Source organism: Misgurnus anguillicaudatus, chromosome 5 (assembly GCF_027580225.2).
Source record: "Misgurnus anguillicaudatus chromosome 5, ASM2758022v2, whole genome shotgun sequence".
Lineage (NCBI taxonomy): Eukaryota > Metazoa > Chordata > Actinopteri > Cypriniformes > Cobitidae > Misgurnus > Misgurnus anguillicaudatus.
In genome coordinates, this window is record NC_073341.2 from 32,157,694 (window position 1) to 32,181,952 (window position 24,259).

At 37.5% G+C, this 24,259-nt stretch overlaps 1 protein-coding gene across 2 annotated transcripts in view; it reads left to right on the forward strand.

Annotated features, from left to right (window-relative positions):
- Window positions 1-24,259, forward strand: part of agbl4 (AGBL carboxypeptidase 4) — a 524,893-nt gene that overhangs the window by 291,008 nt on the left and 209,626 nt on the right. The window lies entirely within an intron of this gene.

Genomic DNA, 24,259 nt, shown 5'->3' on the forward strand with positions numbered 1-24,259 from the left:
ATCTCAAACGAGGCATAACGGTCTTATCTAATGAAACGATTGGTAAGAAAAAAAAGCACTTTTAAACCACAACTTCTCTTCTTCCTCCGGCCGTGTGACGCGCTAACACGACCTCACGTAATTGCGTAATGACGTCGAAAAGTCACATGTTACATATATGAAACGCACATTTGCGGACCATTTTAAACACAAATACATTAATTAGTATCATGCGACATACAACAACGTCGGAACGGTCCTCTTTCTCCACATTTGGAAACACTGGGGTGTAGTTTCGATACGTCACCCGTGACCTCTTGACGTGATGACGTATTTCGTGAGGTCGCGCTGGCACGTCACAGGACCTGAGGAAGACGAGAAGTTGTGGTTTAAAAATGACAATCGTTTCGCTAGATAAGACCCTTATGCCTCGTTTGGGATCATTTAGAAACTGCAATTTTAAACTGCATTAAAACTTTTAAGTGTTGGGGTCCATTAAAGTCCATTAAAATGAGAAAAATCCTGCGATGTTTTCCTGAAAAAACATAATTTCTTCTCGACTGAACAAAAAAAATATTGTGATGAATAAATTATCTGGATTTTTTTTTTAAGAAAATGGACTAATCCTTTATGTAAATATAATTTAAGTATATTGATACTAGAAATATTAAAGAACACCTATTCATTGCTAAAAAAACAACGTTATTTTGTGGTTTTGGTATAATACAATGTATTCGCATGGTTTATGGTTAAAACCAAATTAAAAAAGCACATTATTTTCCAACGTGCATTTTTGTAGCTCCAGATTTCACTCTCTTTCTGAAACGCACGGATTTGAAAAGCGCTGTGTCTCTGAATTGCCAGGTACAGTAATCTGTACATTGTGATTGGCCTGAATACCTCTGACGTCAGCCGAAAATGTGACGCTCCTTACCATGTTTGAAAGATTCGCTCACAATGCAATGCTAACCTAGCAGAGGATATATGATAATGTCGGTCTTGTCTACATCACCAATCCCAGGAAGTAAACTTTTGCCAACAATCTGTGTGTTTGTTGTAGTCAAAAAAAAGAGATTTACGTTGGAGACAATAACTCGCGTCATTGTTTACTTTGGGGTTTGTACCTTTTGCATATCGTAAACATGTACTAATACACACCTACACACCAAAGGAAATGTGAAAACGTGAATCTTACAATAGGTGCTCTTTAAACCGAACATAAAGCATCCACACAGAACCACCTCCTGGCTTAAACTTGAATTAAGAATCTTCATTCTGTGAGACAACAGTGTTATCCACTATGCCACCCATCCTTAATTTCATGCTGCTCTTAGTCTTTTCTTTCTTTAAAGGTCCCATTTTTCCTGTGTTTTCCAAGCTATGATTGTGTTTACGGTGCACTGCAATATAACATGTGTTCATGTTTTGTGTGTAAAAAAACAATTTACTTACACAATTTACTTATCTCTATACCGCTGTTTTTACTTTCCTAAACCGGCTGATGTCTTTCTTGTCAAAAACTTTTATATTGACGTCATTCAACCGGGAAGTAGAGGGCTGTAGTCTAAACCGGATGTTCTCTGTAGTCCTTAAAAAGCAAATTCGGTTAAATTAAATATAGGCTATCGCTTGCCTTTTAATTTTGCAGGCATTATTTATGCTCTAACAGCAACCTTACACAACAACTAAAGTTTGAAAAATGGGATTACGAAAAACAGACGCTTTAATAAGAGATCTATTGATTACACCCAAATTAAAACTTTTTGGTAATTAATAATTGATTTTCCCACATTAAGTTAAATAGGTTTAATGCCAAATCTGTCTTAGCTAATTACCCGAAGTGACACTGTTGTAACATTAGCATTAGGTAGGTTTATTCGGAGGAAATGTTCATTTGGTGGACAAATCAAATATTTGGTTTTACCTGTGAGTATGATATTCATCAAAGTCTTATCACTTCATGTTATTGATGACGTTATTACCGCTTTAGGCACGAGGACACTGTGCGCTTCATAAGTAGATCTGCTCAGGACTGAATCTCTTCTCTGCCAGCAGAAATGATGCCTAGCTCGGTTGGGAGTGTGTTTCAGGATAGGAATCTAATAAACAAAAATGAAATGTACAGTTGTTTAAACGTTATGAACAAATTTATCAAACAAGACAGCCGAATAGAAATGTTATTGTCATTGGGCCAGCTATGAAAAATGTTTCCAAAGTGTGTGTGTATTAGACTATATATATATATATATATATATATATATATATATATATATATATATATATATATATATATATATATATATATATATATATATATATATATATATATATATATATATATATATATATATATATATACAGTCTTGTTCAAAAAAATAGCAGTACAATGTGACTAACCAGAATAATCAAGGTTTTTAGTATATTTTTTATTGCTACGTGGCAAACAAGTTACCAGTAGGTTCAGTAGATTCTCAGAAAACAAACAAGACCCAGCATTCATGATATGCACGCTCTTAAGGCTGTGCAATTGGGCAATTAGTTGAATTAGTTGAAAGGGGTGTGTTCAAAAAAATAGCAGTGTGGCATTCAATCACTGAGGTCATAAATTTTGTGAAGAAACAGGTGTGAATCAGGTGGCCCCTATTTAAGGATGAAGCCAACACTTGTTGAACATGCATTCGAAAGCTGACGAAAATGGGTCGTTCAAGACATTGTTCAGAAGAACAGCGTACTTTGATTAAAAAGTTGATTGGAGAGGGGAAAACCTATAAAGAGGTGCAAAAAATGATAGGCTGTTCAGCTAAAATGATCTCCAATGCCTTAAAATGGAGAGCAAAACCAGAGAGACGTGGAAGAAAACGGAAGACAACCATCAAAATGGATAGAAGAATAACCAGAATGGCAAAGGCTCAGCCAATGATCACCTCCAGGATGATCAAAGACAGTCTGGAGTTACCTGTAAGTACTGTGACAGTTAGAAGACGTCTGGTGAAGCTAATCTATTTTCAAGAATCCCCCGCAAAGTCCCTCTGTTAAAAAAAGGCATGTGCAGAAGAGGTTACAATTTGCCAAAGAACACATCAACTGGGCTAAAGAGAAATGGAGGAACATTTTGTGGACTGATGAGAGTAAAATTGTTCTTTTTGGGTCCAAGGGCCACAGGCAGTTTGTGAGACGACCCCCAAACTCTGAATTCAAGCCACAGTACACAGTGAGGACAGTGAAGCATGGAGGTGCAAGCATCATGATATGGGCATGTTTCTCCTACTATGGTGTTGGGCCTATTTATCGCATACCAGGGATCATGGATCAGTTTGCATATGTTAAAATACTTGAAGAGGTCATGTTGCCCTATGCTGAAGAGGACATGCCCTTGAAATGGTTGTTTCAACAAGACAATGACCCAAAACACACTAGTAAACGGGCAAAGTCTTGGTTCCAAACCAACAAAATTAATGTTATGGAGTGGCCAGCCCAATCTCCAGACCTTAATCCAATTGAGAACTTGTGGGGTGATATCAAAAATGCTGTTTCACCAAGAAATGTGAATGAATTGTGGAATGTTGTTAAAGAATCATGGAGTGGAATAACATCTGAGAGGTGCCACAAGTTGGTTGACTACATGCCACACAGATGTCAAGCAGTTTTAAAAAACTGTGGTCATACAACTAAATATTAGTTTAGTGATTCACAGGATTGCTAAATCCCAGAAAAAAAAATGTTTGTACAAAATAGTTTTGAGTTTGTACAGTCAAAGGTAGACACTGCTATTTTTTTGAACACACCCCTTTCAACTTATACCCCCATTGCGCAGCCTTGGGAGCGTGCATGTCGTGAGTGCTGGGTCTTGTTTGTTTTCTGAGAATCTACTGAACCTACTGGTAACTTGTTTGCCACGTAGCAATAAAAAATATACTAAAAACCTTGATTATTCTGGTTAGTCACATTGTACTGCTATTATTTTGAACAAGACTGTATATATATACTGTGTAACGGCACAGTAACCGCTTCACCTTTCGTGTCATTCCACCACCTAGTGAATGGAGGTCCTAAACAGGCTCATCTCTGAATGGAAAAACACAGACGCCCTGTTTTTAAACACTCTCCGTGTGTCTCATTAGTTCACTAGCTCATAAATCAGTCTGTGAATCCCCAATCGGAAGTTATTATTCCGTCAAAGATCAGCGCTCTTGGATGTTACGTTACAGTTATTATGAGATTCAAAGCAGCCGAAAGTGTTACCGGTCATTCTGGCCGCCCTCAAATCCGTGGCGGAAGAAGTAGTTCTGTTGTATAAAAGCAATATCGCTCTCGGAGTCGTGTGATACAGCTCTACATCATCAGGGGTGTGACTGCCTCCGGCACGCGGCCAACGGCCGCGTGCCTCTGGCGTAATCACAGCCGTGATGATATAGAGCTATATCACACTCCTACTCGAGCGATATTGCTTAAATATATATATATCGACCAAACGTCGACCAACATTATGCCAGGATAACAAGTGGGAAAAACTATTTTGACAATTACCATAAGCCTATGCCAAATGAAAGCGATGCGGTGCGACATGCTTGTTTTTAAGGTGCGTCCGCGAAATGTGAACCGCTCCTAAGCTCACGAAAGAAAAAGCTTATCTCCACGTCAGCACCCGATGTGTGTAGTCAACAGCCGCGTGACTTCGACCAGCGTAGCGCAAGCCTAGGGTTCAGTGGAAAAAAAATCTAGCATTCGGCCGAACCCGAACCCCGTCAAAAAGCCCAGTTCTCGGCCGAATCCGAATCCTGGATTCGGTGCAAATACACACACACACACACAAACATTCTGGTTTCAATGTTTTGTGGGGACATTCCATAGGCGTAATGCATTTTATACGGTACAAACTGTATATTCTATTCCCCTAACCTACCCCATTCCCTAACCCCAACCATCACAGAAACCCTTCTACTACTTCACATTTTCAAGAAACATCATTCTGTTTGATTTATAAGCTTGTTTCCTCATGGGGACATCAAAATGTCCCCACAAGGTCACAAAAATACTGGTATTCCTATCTTTGTTGGGACAATTGGTCCCCACAACGTGATAATTACCAGGTACACACACACACACACACACACACACACACACACACACACACACACACACACACACACACACACACACACACACACACACATATATGTGTGTATATGTATACTGTATATCCTTATATTTGTGTATAATATTTACTTTTTACTATTTGTCAGCTTTACATTTCCATTTACTCTTGCCCCACCAGCGTTTTTTCACCAGTGTAAAGATGCCAGCCAGCGCCAGAATTTTTCATGATTTTCACAAAAGTTTAATGCCTTCCAGAAAATGTTTTTCTTAAAATATATAAACATACAATATATCAAATAAAAGAACAGACCCTCTGCTTTAAAAAAAACCCCGTTTCATCCTACATTGATTAGTTTACTCTTGTTATCACCTCTCAAATATGGGTAGGTTTCTTCAAAAACACCAAATTTTGAGCAAAAAGCTGAGATAATTCCGTTTTTGTGAAGGACTATTGATAGAGATCAGATGCAGAACGATCCTCAAAACTTACATGGACATACAGCGATACTTCCTGGTTTTATAAGTTGCGGAAGTGCCTGAAATGGATAATAGCGGTATTGCGGAAAGCCAGAAATACTCGTCATTGGCAGGGAAGCGTTTTCTCTTAATTGACGAGTTAAGTCGTCAATGGCAGGGAAAGAGTTAATTGTCTGTTATGTGTACATTCGAAGAGCTCAGATTGTGACTTTGATGGTTTTTTTTATGTAATGCAATGACATTCATACATTTCTACATGTGGCCTAAAGGCCAAAGTATGGTCCATTTTTAAGCGTACAGTAAGGTTTTCATCATCCGAAGAGTACTTTTACCATACCGGCAGATTTTTAAAACCCCGCGTACATTGTACGCATAGTTTGTGCATGCACCAACAGGTCTATGTACCATATTTTTCGATCTATAAGCCCTGTTTTTTTTTTCATAACTTGGTTGGTGCTGTGTCTTATAGTCAGGTGGGCCTTGTAAGTCAGTATGAATTAATTTTGACATTTATGAGGCAAGAGACAACATTACCGTCTACAGCCGCGAGAGTCCGCCATATGCTGCTTCTGTATTTATATAATTCAATGGATTCAGTAATGTGGAATGACGAGTATGCAAACTTAAAACTAGTTGGCTTGTTCAGTTAATTTAGCCTATTCAACCTTCCAGGTAAGTTCTGTATGCTATGGTTTATCATTTAAATAACTGATAATATTACTTTAACGTACAGACATCCATTCAGCCTGCTGTTCTGTCTGTTATTGTTTAGTTGAATATCTCACCTTTCCAGATTAAATGTCTTTTCTACAGCTTGGATTTTGTGAAATCATTTTCTAAATAAATGCGACGTATAGTCAACTGTGAATTATATATGTTTTTTTGTCTTAATGACTTTTTTGAATGATGCAGCTTATACTCCAGTGTGGCTTATGGTCCGGAAACTATGGTAGTATGTAGCCCAGGAGATGCATTGCATTTTGTCGCAATGCGCATGCGTTGAACATCTGTGTACACGTACGAATCAAATAAACTATACTCTTCAAGGCTGTGCGTTTGACCGTGCGCATACACGTTAAAACAGACTATACTCCAGGCTTAAGTCTCCAAAGGTTTTTTTGGCCATGGTGCCTCCCCCACCATTTCATTAGAATGTAGAATAAGCCTCCTTATGCAAGACTTTTATAGTTCGTATAGCAGTCAGGAATAAAACAAGAGTGAAAGTATCGGGCGGGGAGAAAAGGAGAGTGAGCGAGAGGCATCGAGAGAGAAAGAGAGAGAGAATGTATTTGTATGCATGGGCATAGGGGCGTTTTATGGCCTTATTTGTCTTTTTATGTCCTCTGTTCTTGGGTATGTGGCAGTACAACACTCTTAATGACCTGCAGAGATGAAGGAGAGAAAAAGAATAAGAGAGAGAGAGAGAGCAGGATGAGGCTACAACAGCTTGGACTGCAGTAGTAAAACACTCACTGGTGTAAGAAAGACGTGATGTACTTAAAGGCCTTGTGAGGAATTTAACACACACATGCCACACACATTAGGAAGAGCACAGCTGAAGTCTGGATTTTGTGTAATACTGGGATTATTTTCTCGTGTCTCTCATATCTTTTAATTTCAATGAGGCAAGCAAAAAGACGTTTAGTACATCTCAATTACCTCTTTTGCTCAGTTAATCCTTCGCCCCACCGGGTCAAACTCTTCTTGTAAAACTCTCCCATTTGGTGAGGAACACATTAAGGACGAACGTTACGATGCGATGCAAAATGCAGGAAATGCGATTTGTGACTCGCTGCCCTACAAACACCAAATCAGGTTTTGTTAGGTTAGTGTATTGATGTTTGTTGGGGCTATGAACCAATTTTAAAAGACCCATTTGATGACATGTTCGTCTGGACAACCCCAGATAAGCAAGCACGTATGGACGTACACATATAACACTCAGACCCCTAACCCGACTGTCATGTTGAACAGCAATCATCACATTTGTTTATTGGATCTTTAGTCATCAAAGTTGTCTCAAGACCGGCAAGCATGGCAGTTTGTGACAGTTACTCCTTATGATGGATGATTATGCATGGAAGCTTCTTCTACCATCAGCTCGTTCTGAATGGCGAGTTTGCATCAGCGAGTTTGTGCAAATGGAGAATGAAGATGTTTTGAAGGCTGCGCATCAAAATCCATTATCCATATAGGAGCGTGAAACGCTCAAGCCATCTGAATATTTAAAAGAGATCAAACACAGATCTGCATTCGGCGCTCTGCGCAGATATGCATAATTTAGAGGTGTAGCGTATCTTACAGATACATGTATAGTACAAGCAGTGCAGTCTTTTTGAATTAGAATTCCCATATCTAATTAAATATTAACACATTAAATGGATAAATGTTTAGTTTACATAAACGTAGAGGTCCTGGGGGTCTATGGGTACTTTTTTACGGCAGTGCCTACATGGCATCCACAACGTGCAGTATACTCAGTAGGTTTCTTTAAAATTGAACATTCAGTTGCACACATATCAGCATCTCTTGTGTGTTTGTTTATTCAGTGTTGTGGCAAGGTTTTTATCTCCTAAATCTATAGTGCTTTTAGTTTAATTTGACATATTTTAACATCTAGCTGTTCTTCTCCTGAAATTAGAGCAGAAAAGTCGGCATATTCCGTCTGGGCCTGGTTATGACTCGGATGACCTGCTGTCTAGACAATACTCCCATGTTTCCATCTCTTCTCTCATGCAACCTTGAGTCTGGTCATGCTGGCAAAGAGCCCGTCAATCTCAATAGAGACCCGTCACGTGATCCAAGCCCACTTCTTTGCGGAGGTTGTTGTTGTTGTTTTGAATTCCTCTCGTAACGTAGAGCGGGAGATAGAGACAGGGCAACAGTCGTGGATCTGACAGGCTACCAAGAGCACTTATTGCAACAAAGAGCACAATCTCATAGACAAGCAGACAGACTGGATACAGCCTGAGGGCTTGACCAACACTCTCTCAACATCATTTCCCCCCTTTTTCTCTCTCTCTCTCTCTCTCTCTCTCTCTCTCTCTCTGTTGTGTCTCTTAACATTAGTAATTACATGTCAATTCATAATTTAAAACTTTAGACTGTCATTCAAAGTCTTTATTGAAAACAATATCTAAGATTTAAAATCTCATTTAGACCTTTTTGAAATCAATTTTTTTAGATTTTGAAAAAGAAATGCTAAGACATAAATTACTGATAAAAGCTTTTGGATTATTTATTGTTTACATAATGCATTATTTATTGGTCATCAAACAAGCAAATATGTGCCATGTTAACCCAAGGTCACATTAGCATGCCTACAATGACACACATATAAAATGTGAATAATACTTCACTTCTGGAACACATATTCACTATTATCATAATAGTAAACTCCTAATTTACTGCCTTAATACTAAGTAAGGTAGTTGTTGTAACAATTTAGTGTAGATACGAGGAAAGATAAGATTAAAGGATGAAGAACATTGGACTTAGCCTATAGCTTCTACAACACAGGGACTGAGTATAATACTGCCTTAAATGTTTTGTTGAATCAACTGAGATTTACAAGTTATGTCTAATATTATCTATCTTGAAAAGAGATGAGTTGCTACAACTTATAAAATATAGTTGAAAAATGTGAACCTCAATTTATATGTTATAACAACTCATCAAGATAACTTATAGTAAGTTCTAAGTTACTTCAACAAATAAAATACCCTCAAAAATTTTTAACATTTTTACCATAAAACAAACTACAAATAAATGAAACCGCTTTTAATACACACTGTAAACCCAGACAAGTTGGAGGAAAGTTGTTGCCCTAAAAAAATAAGTAATGTGAACTAAAACAACTAAGTACATTTCTAGTAATTTCAACTTTTTTCAGCAAGTTCAGTAAACCGAATTTTAAGCTGATTTAACTTGAAATAATTAGTCATATCAGTTGCTCTCTCTAGCATCTTAATTTAGTAAAAAGGAACAGTTTGTAGGATTGTGGTCAAAACTGGTACTACAATCACAAAACTTGTGGCTAAAACTGGTGCTGCAACCACACAACTAGTGGCCAATACACAATATGGCAACATAAACATCAGTTGAGGGCTGCAACTCCACTTTTTAAATGACAATATCCTGGCCGGACCACTGTTGTCATAGATATAAGTATTTGAAATGAAAATGATTTCTTAATGTCTAGTGACATATCAGGGCCATTTTATGATTAATTGATATACATTTCTTACATATTGTTCCTTTAACCAAGTTACTTTTAGTTTTATAATGGCATTATAACACAAATTTCATGACTGACTAGCAGTCATCAGGGCTCATCACGAAGAATTTTATATATTGGCCTGGTCGGGCCAGTGGTTCAGGGTTTTCCCCTGCCAAAATTTTCACTGGCCCCACCAAAAAAGATTTCAGTGTCTAATTGTATACATGTACACTGCTGACTTATCAGGGTCAGTAGTTCCAGCTATATCAGAAATGGAGAACTCATATCAAAGGAATCTTGTTGTAAGGAAGATAACGAACCAATTTTAATAAAACCGTGTTATTAATATGCTTTTTTTGATATGTCTCTCGATGCACTTAAAATTTTCTTTATTAATTCGTCTAGTTATTAAGCTCAGTGGACCAGATGAAGGGTTATTGGCAACCTTTTAAGAGACCATGCACAGTATGTCCTTACAGCTTTTCTCATAAGCTGCGCTCTGGAAACTGACAGCAAACTGTGCAAAACATCACATCGCACAAGTTTTTGTTTGGCCTCATAACAAAATTCTTATCTTATTCTGTAAAAAAGCATAAATAATCATAATATTCAGCCATTATGGGTATTCCTTACAACATGTACTAATAATTGTAAGTTCAGTTCAATTGAATGTTTTAGTTTAATGGATTTTATAAGCTTAAAAGTTAAATAAAGATTTTTTAAAAGTGTATGGGCAAATATTAAGTGATGTTTACTTCATTGTTTAAGTAAATACAATATCTGTAACAGTGAACTTATTCTGTAATTATTAACATACAATGAAATTTTAAATGACATAAATACTAAAGTTAATTATGTTCATTTAGTCCCACCAAGTGCAATGCTGGTATGTATATAAGCAGAATTGTTCTTTCTTTAGTCTTACATTGAGTTGGCCATAGAAACACTTTAGCAAGACTGAGAGCCGTCGGAAACTCATATAATTCATAATCTGTTTATGGCATTGTACTTTCGTACTGTTTGCAGTGCATTTGCAAGGATCAGTTTGATTTGTATGTTTGGACTCAACAGAATGTTGTGCTTTCAAAACCCACCTAGAGATTTTACAAGCAGACTTTTCTCTCTCTGCCTGTTTTATGGCACATTAAGTTTCCATAGGGAACGGCCTCAAGCGAGACTGCCGCGAAGTGGCTGCGGTTACCGTTGTTTAGTGCTACCGTTGTCCAATAAGGTCCGTTTCACCATTCCAGCGAGTGGGAGAAAAAGATTGACGAGATCATATAAATCTATGACTAGTGGAAAAGGCCTTTATCCCAGTGGATAAATCCCTTGTCAGTCTCTTTTCGCACACATTCCCAAAGTAAATATCTGCTTTCCTGTATATTTTTTTATGGTTTACTCTCTCGCACACCTCACTCTGTGATGTGAGATGGTTGTTACAGAGAAGACTCGGGGCCGCTGACGGCTGATCTGTTGTTCTTCTTCATCTTCTCATCTTTGAGGTTTCCTGTTGTTCAAACGTGAGATGCAGACGCGTCTCCTCCACGGGGACCGCAGCCTTCAGAGGAGCTCTGTAAAACTCCAGGGGCCGCCCGCACCAGCTGTTTGTCTGTGTGTGTGTGTAAATTACAGCTTTGCCAAGTTGTGATACAGTTTAAATGGGTACTAAAATACAATTTATGCAGTACACAATATTTGTGTGTTGCCTCATTAAACTTAGTTGAAGCGGAAACCTGCATATAATAATTATGGAAAGGGTTAGAGTGAAATTAGACACGAACTGGATTATTATTGAGTATGCAGTATGTTTAACCCAACAGAATTGAATCTTTTAAACATATGTAAAGTACAATGTTGACATTTACATTTGTTTATATTTAAGAGGACATACAATATGTGCAATTGAGAGATGTAGGCATCAAGTATACTTGATAAATCTTGCTTGTGTATTGTATGTCAGGGGCTTCCAAACTTATTCACTCAACAGGTAATCTCAAGACCCAGCATTTTTTCGAAATAGAAATATAGGGGAAACACAAACACATTGGTTCCCTTTCAGTAGTTTTTGAATGAGTTTCCGGGTCCTTGAAATCCTTGAAAGTTTGTGAATCTGAAGGGAAAATAGCCATGGGAAGTTTTGAAAATATACATACATATATACAAGTCATTGAAAGTGCTTAAATCTATTTTATGCAAGAAGTTTTTTGGGAAAAAAATCTATATTATTCCTTGTGTAGTGTAGAATAATATCATAAAAATTCTAGACTTTTTAAGCACACATGCTAAACTGTTCGCTTTACATGCTTATATCTTCTGTATGCAAATGTTGATTCATACCAAAATGCTTTTTTGAATACGTACGTATTCAAAAAAGCATTTTGGTATGAATCAACATTTCGCGGCAGTCTCGCGGCAGGAACTCTGTTTGTCTCATTGTCCTCGGGATAGAGGATGAGAAAAGGGAGAGAGAGAAACAAAATCCTATTAGCGTAGGGGCCGTTCACATGTAATAAAAGTGTTATACAGTATTGTGGTTTAATATCCGTTTGTTTCCAGACAGGCGAACTATTGCGGCATAAGTATATTACCCAGACGAGTAATGTGAATGCTTTTTTCTGGACAAGCTAACTATTGCGTGATAAATACATTTACTAGACAAATTATGTGAATTTTTTGTTAAAGAAAAATGTCTTTAGTTTAGACTTAAATTGATCGACTGGGTCAGTTTCTTGAACCATTCCAACTCAATTTGCCACCACGAGTCAAATGTTTCAGCAGCAAACAGAAAAAAATCACAAATGATTCAGCAGCAAACAGAAATGAAGAAAGAAAAGGGTCTTCTGAAAGGAAAACTCATATACAAAACAATGGCTGATGGGTCTGTCGAAAATGCAAACAGGCTGGTGTAAACACTTGCATAAAGCATCTATATTTGTCCACACCCATGTTGATTGGAGTTCTTGAAAAGTGTTAAATTAAGGTAGATTTAGAACAGATTCAAATGTGCGATTAATTTGCGATTAATCACGAGTTAACTCATGACAATCATGCGATTAATCTAGATAAAATATTTTAATCGATTGACAGCCCTAGTTATCCTCTTAAACCCTAGGACCCTGTCCCGGGTCCAAAATTTCGTATTTTGACTTAATATAAAATATTCTTTTAATCTTTAATGGTCTGTCACGGACCCCAGTAACACATATGAGATACTGTTTGAAAGCTTAGAGTCTCTACTTTCTGCAGATATGCATCACTTTGACATATCATTTACTGTAAGAAAGTTATTTACACTTAATTTACACTATCACCCCCCCCCATATTTTTTATATAATTTAATATTCTCATATTTCATATTTTTCAAATATGACAAATATGGGCAAGTCTTATATCAAATGAAAGCTCTGATTCTCAGCGTTATTTTTGTTCTATTATCAACACATATCCAACAGTCGTCCAATTAATAATGAGGTAAAAAATTGTCTTTTGTAAATGTATGTGAAACTTGAGCGTGAACTGCCTCAGATAGCACTGATAGCCACAAATGATACACCATCTTTTCTCTTAGGTCTTACTCTAAACAATGAGTCCATTCACAGCATTTTCTTTGGTTGTATGCATGAATAATCCCTTGCTATTTATTATATGTGCAAAACAAAAAAATTATATTTATATGAAAAATGTATTTTAAAACCCTTCAGTAAAATAAGAATAACTTTTGAATGCTACATGCTAAAGAGATCATTCTTTTTTGGGGGTGTTTACTGTCTGCTGCTGCTAACAACCAGAACTGTCTGCAGTCTGCTAGAGCACACAGAACCAGAGTTATACACTATAAAAGACACTGTTTACAACATAAAAAAAGAAAAGTTGGTGTTTCATCATATAAAAAACAACATAAATAACAATATTTGTCACAAACAGCAGCTTTTTATGTAACTTCAAAGGGTTTTCTTTAAAATTATATAAAGAAATTGCATTTATTCCACTGTATGTGGTTATGGGGACACTTCAAATGTTTTTAGGCAGAAATTGTATACAAAAAGGGTATTATTCCTCCCTTCAGTTGGAGTAAAATATCTTTTGCATAGATTATGATAGAGAAAAAAATATTTTTTCCTCTGTAAGCTGACAATCTGCAGGTAGCTGAGGCACTCAGGGCCAGAGTTATACACTTTCAAATAAAAACTTTAGAAAAAAAAACATCAAAAAGCGCCTATTTATTTTTGTGTTTATTAGAGGACTGACATCAAATACAATAGTGATGGTCAACCCGGATCTTTTTAAGGATTCGGGTTATTCTGAGTCACTCACTAATATGATCCGGGTTGTGCGAGTCACTTGAGTCACTTGAATCACTTGGTCAAAATCTCCCAGTTCCAATCGCTAATACTAATGCAACCAAGCAACTCAGATCACGCATGCAGCTAAGTTACGAGTCTACGACTCCTCTGCTCGCAAAAAAGGGCTCATGTGACCTGAGGAACTTGTAAAAAAAAGCATGCGTGGTAACATTATCAATAACATAATTGTAAAAGTTCGGTGTGTGTGTTTAGTTTCATTTCATAACGACAAATATATCAACACCACGTTTAAAAGATGTGAGGCTTTGTTGAATTGGGACGTGAGAGGAACGTGTCCTGTTTCCGATTGACTTACAAGATCCACGATAGGCTTCCGTTAATGCAGCCACACAGTCACTCATCCGCGCAAGAACATGATCTTGTGAGTGAGTCCCAGACAGAGCCGCTCGCCCGCTCCTGCACGGGTCCTGTGAGTGAACCACTCACGTCACTCTGAGTGACTCAGTCAACAAGAGGAGCCGTGAACGTCCGTCGGTGGCGGATCTTTACATCAGCACTGCTGCAACAGTCCTCATATTTAAAATTTTTAAACATTTGCAGCTTCTACCCAAAACATTGTGCCAGTCAAATATTGCAACAGATTAGCTTACATGAGTCAGTGGGTTAATAACACGAGCAAGGCTCGTTCCTCCTAGTCCAGGATTCAAGCTCTATGAGTTGAGTCACTCTCTGTGTGAATCCCGAGCCGCCGACCAACTCATTGTCGCGCGCACGCATCCCTTTGTACTCGGACTCGGAGCTGCAGAAAATTACGAGTGAGCTTTTGGCTCACTCTGTACCCCAAGTCGACATTTGGTGATGTAAATTAACTCGTTGTTGCAAGTTATAGAACATATGGCAGCTTATGTAGAGTTATGTGTTGTAATTCTGTTGTAAACATTTGAAGAGCTTTGTGTTTGATCCAATTTCTCATTTTTAAAGCAAAATCTGAGAGGACTCAACTGACTCGGGTTAATGGTCACTAAGGACTCATGGTTCTCGAGTCATTTTAGGGATCGGGTTAAATGATCCGAGTTTCGAGTGACTCGCTCATCACTAAAATACAACAATGTTTAGCACTTTCAACAGTGTTTTATGTAATTTATGTAACTTTTGTATGTAAACCTCTGCATGTGGGTATTGGAAGCTTTTGAAGTTGGGTAGGCCAAATCCAGGCGAAAATCCCCAAAATAGCTTCAGGGTGTAAGAAGTTATAACATAATGGTTATAAAACTTTGTTTACATAATCCATGAACATGATTTATGAGTTCCATCTGACTGATTTCCAGGCGGCAGTGGAGGTAAAGACTACAACTTCCATCATTCCACTCTCCAAAGTATCATCAAGCTGCGACTTTGGTTTTGTATGACGACCTCTAGTAGCAAACATTACATATTGTGCATTTAAGTAACATTTCAGTTCCACTGACAGTTAACAAAGAAGTTTGAAACATGGAAGATTAAACTAAAATACAACATAACTTCTGTTGAAAGCTGCTTAATGAAGTAATGATTATCAAATTACTTCACCCAGAGCCTACAATCTATTAGCATATAAAGTTTTGCTTTAGGAGCAAACAGTAAATGTAGATGTACATCTAAAATGTAGCATGACCAGAATTAGTCACAAACTAACTTTTAGTTTCTAAGCCCATGGTGTGAACAGTTGGTGTGACCCTACAACCGCCAGCAATGTTCAGTCCATCTCCAACTCCTCTCTTTGTGATCTTAAATCAGAAAAAGCATAGAAGAAAATCACCCTTTCACTTCTGGAATTGACTAAGCATTTTAAAATGTGAGTCGAGTTGACCGGCTAGCTGTGAAGGATGAATGTTAAGCAGTCAAATGGGCTTGCGTCTCTGGGTTGATGGAGTGCAGGTTTATGGATATAGTCAGAGGGTGCGTGGTAAGCACTTTTACCATGCACAAGCTTTTTTATCCTCTGTCACCAGTGGCTAGTAGTTATAGGAGTGAGTTTAATAACAGCTCCACCAATACAAGGTGGAGTGAAATGTGTGTGTGTGATTACTGGGTCTTTAATGGCCATCTCAAAGTTGCACCCTTGAGCTGTGGGTTGGAGCAGTGTTAGATTTCTCATGTTTCATCGGTACGAGCCAACAGCACAAGATCCGGTGGCTGAAGGCAAAATGAAATTCACTTAATAAATCCCAAAAACAGACGTTTAGTTGACAGAGATGAATTATTTCCTTTATCATATCAAAAAGTGGGGTTTGAGTTTAATATTGGGCACTATTACATAGGATGGTGGTTATGTTGGAGTGCTTCAATGCGAAAGTTATAGATTGCAAGCATTTAGGATATTTTAATACCAAACATACATCAAAATTCCCAGTTGACTCTATCACCTGCAGTTGTATTCCACCTGGAATAACTACTGTAGGTCCGCATGGAATCACTGCCCGCAAAACTCCACAGGAACCTCAGCAGGATTCTTTCGGATACAGGGTCGTTCATTCCTTAAAGTTTTTTATCATTTTAGTCCATTGCTAAACTCCATTACGTAGAATGTAGAATATTTTCTAAAAGCAAAAAAGAAAATGTCTGCATATTCCCTCAGAGCCTGGAAATACCTTCAGAACCTTCTAAAATAATTGGATCCCCGAGTGTCACATACCACACATTTATACGCGGTCATTGCTCTCTGTGTGAACGCTGTGGCATCGTGGACACTTTAGACTGAAAAAGGATGCCTGGCTGTGAGAAAGAGGGATGGGGGAGGAAGAAGAGAGGAAAAGAGTGTTGAATCCACAGCCAAACGTTCAAGAGGTGGGCAAGGTCATTTTTTGTTGTTCTAATGGTGACTGGAGCCCCTGCAGACAGAAAAAACAGTAGGGGATCTTGTCTAGGAGCCTGTTAGCAGGAATAAAGGATGGAGAGCTCCTGGGATGGACACTTCTCTGGCTTTTTCTTTCCCTTTTTCTCTTACTTTACGTCCTGGTTTATCTCCGTGTTTGTACACCCCGTGCCAAGATTTAATCAATAGCAGATCTGCCTTGCGTGAAGAGAGAAGGTCAAAGTCGGACCGTAGAGATCGAGGGAGGAAGAAGAAGAAACGGGGAGGTGTATGAGACGGAGAAGGAGGCAGAATCCGTGAGCTGTGAAACTGTGATGGATAATCGCATGAAATCTGGACTGCAAAGCAGAAATCAAGTCCAGCTCCATCACATGCAGAAATTGCTCTCTCTCTCTCATTTACGCTGCTGTTTATTTGTCAAATCTTTTGTGAATGCTCGTCCAAAAGGTTTAGTCATTTGAAGAGCTCTCCACCAGCTGCCAGATATTGTCCTCTGAAGAGCTCACCAGCCTTTCCCTATTTGTCAATGACTTTATTATCCGACTCTCACAAACGCTGTCTGAAAATTCTATCATCAGTCTCTCTCAAATGAACATTTTTTTGGTCATCTCTGGGAAATTTTATGTCTTTTTGTTGGTGAACACCTGGTGTACAGTCCATATGAATTCTGCTCTTAACTGGGTGTTATTTAGAGAACATAAGTTATGCTTTTTAGGGGCTTTCTTTATTTGGACAGGATAGTGGAGAATTGACAGGAAAGTGTTGGGTGGAGAATCAGGAGTGGGATCGCAAAGGATGTAGGACAGTGGTTCTTAAAGGGTGCCATGAGATGGTGCCTCAGTGTAATGACATTTTATAAAATACATTAATTTATCATCAATTCTGGGTAATTAAACTTCAGAATAAAAATGCTACTAACCAACAGCACTACATTGTATCATTTTATGTGTTTAGGTAAATTCTAATTTTAAGTTTTGGAATGTTTTATGTCATAAATTATCTTTGGGGGGCCATGAAGAGATGCACCATACACAAGGGGGGCAGCATGCCTAAAAAGTTTGAGAACCACTGACCTAGGGGTTGCTGTGATGTGGTGCTCAGATTGAGGCTGTGGTTTGCTAGGTCAAATCATGCAGACTAAATGCAATTTGTAATTTGTATAGAATTTTTTTTTTTAGATTTAAAGCACTTCATTATCAACACTGTACTTAACCATTTGAGACTTCCCACAGTGCTTTGAAGTAGAGCATTATGTATTAAATTCAAAAGGTTTATGCAGGTTTTGTGGTTCACACAATGAACTGAGCAAATATTTGATCCACAAGGCTAAAATGGGTAGCGTTGTTTTATAGTTTAGCTTCTGCAAAAAAATTATATTACGCAGTGCCCGAAAATAGTCCCCTTCTATTGAAAGTTACCACGGGGGCTATTTTCGGGCGCTGCGTTATATCATTGCACCTGCTGCAGCCATGGTATGGCTGCAAAGTCCTTGATTATTACGCAGGAATGAGAGTGTAGTTCCAATTGTTTAACTCTAGGGGAGCTGGAAAATAGAGGAGTTGCATGGGTTCGTGAGCTGATAAAACAAATCAATCATATATTTCATTTTATATAATTATTAGTATATATAAAGAGCTTGGTTCCAAAATGAGATAACTTCATTTTTAAAATTTGTAAAAAAAATCTACATTTTTGATTGTGCATTCCAATTAATATCAATGAAACTGCATTTTGTTTTGATTTAAGCCTTCATAACTAAAAAATACAGCTAAGTAGCACCATAAGTAAGCAATAAGGTACGAGAGGCTGTGCTGTATCGTGAATAAGTAATGGCTGAATGGCGCAGTGATATTAAATAGAACCGTTGGGTGAAGCGGTCATAGCAGTGTTTTATCGTGAATAAAGCACACCTATTGACCAATCAGAATCAAGGATTGGAACTAAACGTTTTATAAAACACAATAAAAACATGATAAAATAATAATAAACATGTTTTGAGAAATTTTAAAAAAACTGAGTTATCTTGTTTTGGAACCAAACTCTTCATATATTATATATTAATTAAATCATAAAATTTAAATAAATAATTTTACAATTTAAAAAAAGATATAAAACATTAGCAACTAAAACACTAGCAAAATATATCTTTAATTTATTTATATAATTTAAAAAATAAATATTTATAAATAAATATTAAATAAATCATAAAATGTAAATTAATAATTCTACAATTGAAAAAAAGAAATAAAACATTAGCAAAAAAAAAAAAAATATATATATATATATATATATATATATATATATATATATATATATATATATATATATATTATTTGTTTATTTTGCATGTCATTCAACCATTACACAATGTTACAATTTATCAGAAAACTAAAAACTCACGCAAAAAAGCTTTATGCACCAATAATAGAAAATGACAAGATAACGGTCCAATAACGGGTAACAATAACAATAACTATGTAAAATATTACTTATATGTATTTTTTAATTATTAAAAATATTTACTTAAAATTTCAGGGGTTACTTTGAGATTTAGGTCAAGGGGGTTCGGCTAACAACAAAGTTAACCCCTCTAATACTGTAATGTATGGCTGTATGGCTTGACAATCAATCAAACAAACATATGTATTTCATGTCCTCTCATTCGACAATGTGACAGTGCCATTTAAACGTATGATAAGCAGTACTGTACTGTGCAAAAGTCTTACCATGCTACTATTAGATTTGTTGCTTTTGCAATTGTATAGTGATCATATATAATATTTTTCAGTTTCTTTATTAGAATACAACCAGAAAATACAGGTAATGTGTATGTAGTATTAAAAACAGTATAAAGGTATAAGCTGAAGTGTCAAGTATTTAGGGTAAACTCCCCTTCCACTTAAAAATAGCAGGCAGCTGCAGGATCTCTTAAACCTAAATAAAATTAAAGTGGAATTCAACTTTAGACATTTTAGCCTGTTATCACGAGTAATTTATTTCCATTTTGCATTTTACATGCGAAAAAACAAAGAAATTTTCACGATTTAGATGATTAGATTGATAGTGTGTTGAGGCGGAATTTTCGTAACGGTCTTTGATGGACTCAATTAACCAGAATGCACTGCGCGAAACTGAGTCATTAGTTCCACCCACTAATGACCGATGCAGCCTTAAGGTTTGTTTGACTTCATGCAGCGTCGCAAGAACCGACAGCCGGATGACATCAAGGTTCCGCTAGAGCAGTGCTTCTCAAATAGTGGGGCGGGACCCCCAGGGGGGGCTCGAAGCGACACCAGGGGGGGCGCGCGAGACCCTGCGGAAAATACTTTTTCAGGAAGTGATTTTTTTTTTGCACCGTCACTTAAAGACATTACACCCCAATCACGCTGATAAGCCGCTTGAGTTTTTTTATTATTATTTATTGATTATATTTAATTGAATTTTTTAAGTATCAAATGGTCAAAAAAGATTATACTTTAAATAAGTATTGATTTTTTTTTATTTCCGGCAAATTTATGCATTTTTAAGTCTTTTCTGTTACAGACTAAAAAACAATGTTAATAAAGTTATTCTTAGTTGTAAGTTGATCGATATTTCTTTTTTTGTGTTTTCTTTAATGTTAATAAGGATACAATGTTTTGCAGATGTGCAATTTTATAGACAAATTATACTATTTACAGTCATGGCGGAGAGTTGGGGGGGCGCGAAATGTTTACTTCTTCCTAGGGGGGCCGTGACAGAATATAATTGAGAAGCACTGCGCTAGAGCGATTTAAAAGCAAACTCCTCCGTATGATTTCGCGAATCACTCTCGCGTTACTTTGACGTCATCCGGCTGTCTATTCTTGCGGCGCCGCATGAAGTTGAACAAGCCTAATAACTTCTTTAACCGCTCAACCTGCTCTCAAATCAACTCGAGTCAACTTGAAGTTAGCCGGCAGAAGAACCCAACCAAACAAGAAATCACAAAAAAAACTCGATAAAAGATGACTAGAACCTGTGCAGTATGTGGATGTAAGGACAACAAATTAAGGCCACCGGGAGTTTTTACATCAACGCGACCCTCAGCTGACACACCACTAACAGATTACTGGAAAATTTGAATATGCAGCGAGCACTGTCGTCAGGAAGATTTCGAGGACTGTTTTCAGCCCAGTTTTTCTGCTGACTCAGGTAATGTAAAATGGTAAAAATATCTAAAAAAAATTCATTTGGCTTAGTTGTTTTGTGTACCTACGGTTTAAATACTACGTAGAAAGTTATTATCATGTTGTTGTTATTATGAAAACGAGCAAAGCAAGCTAACGTTAGCTCATCCTGAGCAGCTGTCCTGTCAATCAAATTACGTTATCATCTACTGTCAATCATCTCGCCTCAACAACCGCCCCCATTTAGAACGTTCAGAATTATGTAGTCGTGCATTTTTCTCTGGTGATTTGATGACCCGTCAAATCACCGTTACTGTAGCAGTTAAAATCTTTAATTTTTGATGTGGAGTTAGTACATTTGATGGCAGCACAATCAACTACATATATGTGATGAAATATAGTGTTGGAGCATAATGTTGTTTTAGGGTGGAATTCCGCTTTAAATCCTAATTCGAATCAAATCACTTCAGGGCTTTAGTCTCCTCAAAAAAGCTCAAGATGTGTTTGGTGCCAAGAGAGGTCACACTAAATACTGACTGATGCCTAAAGAAGACATTTAGATTCGAAAATTGTTTTGTTTTGAATTTTGTGTACATATTTCCTGTATTTTCGGTTGTATCTTAATAAAAGAGTGAAAAATAAATATGGATGGACATTAAAACTTTGCTAAAACAACAAAGCTGGTGGTGGTGGCTTTTGCACAGTACTGTATATGGTGACGTTTGGATATTCCCACTACAATACAATATAATGCAAACATGCAGGACATGTCCACAACTAATGTTCAAGCTGGGATGTGTTTAATCTGTTTGATATCTCACTACAATGTTTCTATCTATATGAATTGCTTACTGTAAGCCTAATGGCATTTCACTGCTGGGGTTTGACCTCTCAAACCATCTCTCTACCCGTCAAATGAAACCTGTCTTTTCCATTCGCACCTAACAGTGTGAATGCTCTCTTTTAACAAATCTGACTCTGGATTGGGCCACGGATAAGCCGTGACCTGCACTTGACTCCAGAGCGGTTATTTTACATTAGATTGAAGATAAAGAGTTTGATGCGACCCCGTTTTATCGAGACGCACTTTTATCGAGACCAATGGTCCCTTCAGGAGACAATCCTGCTGCTTTATTGCATATTGAGACTCCCATATCAGCAGCGGAGGAATCGTAGATGATATGGAGAACCATAATAAAGCGAGAATGGAGTGAAAAGAAAGAGAGAGAGAAAAAAAGTACAGCAGAATATTGTTTTCTTGAGGCCGTAATAAGATCATAGAGAATCGCAGACCAGCCTTATATTGGAGAGGTATATAAATATGACCACAGATACAGTGGGCTTTCAGTCATCTCACTGCAAACTCTTCATCGGCTGACAGACCTTCTTCATCTTCCCGAAACAGTAAAACGATTCTCATTGTAATGCAAGGTTTGCTTAGTCAGAGATCATATTTATTTTTTGAAATTGAAATGGCTCGCACCTTGAGGGCTTAACTCTGTTTCAATATTTTGGAAGTGCTTTGTGAGCTGTTTGTTATGCAGAGGTCGGCAGATGGATCTGGTTAGGAGAGGGGGATTTATTGACACGGGGTTATCTCACAGCGTGGGTTCGTATATTTCACTTAACTCTGTCGGGTTTAAGCGGGGCCGGGGCCCGGCTGCCCTTCTCCGGTGCTGTTGGTCTTGAACGCACAGATCCTGAAATCTCGCAAGGTTTTCAGCTGTCAGCTTTGGGTCAGAAGGGCTGAAAAGTGGTGATAAAAAAGAGTGGACCCTGAATGGCCATAAGAACACAGATAAACACATATCGCTTTCTTAGCAGCACATCGGAGCAACAGCCAATGAAATAAATAGAAATGCTAATAAATAGCCTTTCCAGATATAATGGTCCACCTTGGTGCACACAAGATCTTCCTCTTTTATGTTATCCATTTGCTTACAGCTGGCTAGGAAGTGAGACACTAATCGAAAAATAAGCTTGTTTCTTAGAGCGTGTTTTAATAAGCTAAAAGAGTGATATACCCTTATGTTGCTGGAAGCCTGGAACTAAATTTAGGGACTGAGTTGGTGGGAAAATGGTGGGAATGGAGAAACGCAAACGATACAGTACATCATTTTGGGGTGAAAAAGAAAAAATTAATGAAAAGTGAGTTACCCTACAAAAGCAGCCAAGCTTGAAATTTACTTTGAGGGGAACTTAATTTGTTGTAGATGGGTGGGAAACATATTTAGGCATGGTGGGGAGAGAGAGAGAGAGAGAGAGAGAGAGAGAGAGAAAATCATTAGCTTTTGTATTCTGGTCCTCCACACAATTTTCTGCAACCAACAGGATAAGTGATTTTGGAAAGGTGTTTCTTTTGTAATTATAGTTCAGGAGGTTGTAACATTGTGTGTATGGTTGTCTTTAATTGGGCTTGGATCAATATGGCTCTACCATCAGCGGCGCAGGACTTGGTGTCAGCATATACTTCACAGGATAGTGGTGGCATTTCTCTGTAAGGCACCTGGTATTGGGATGCATTTTGGTCGATTAGATCACAAGTGGATGACGCTAAATACGTGTGTATATGGGGTGTGAAACGTTTTGAGCTCCCCTTTCGACCACATTTAGAGGTAGTCGAAATCGCATTCGACCAAACCGCATTCTCAGTGTCGGATGTGAAGCGTCTCAGCAGATTAAAACCTCACTCGGAGTTAACATGATTTTATCTCTTCATGTTCTTGCTCAAGAATAACAGTGGCTATATCATTTCTATTGTAAAGAATTGGACATATATTAAAAATTTAAATGGATTTAAACGTTGTTTGGCTAAAAGTAAGCATCTAAAGTGAAATTAACAGAAGCGCCTCCATTAGCGCCCCCTGCAGGCATTTGTTATAATACATAATGCTGTTTTTTATTACAAAGGCGTATATTACTGTAATGTTTTTACTTGTTTTGATACTTTTTTGGAACCCATTATTATTGCATCGTCATTATTATAATTTTAAAGATTATTGCTTACTTGAGTCTATCAAAAAATTTCATGAACCCAATCTTGTGTCTCGTCTCGTGGATTAAGTTTCTCGTCACACCCCTAGTCATTTTGTGTTGATTTTGTCTTAAAATGAAACACAAGCTGTGTTAAAAGTGTGTAACATTTTGTATGTGTTGTGTCAATAGTAACACAGAGATGTGT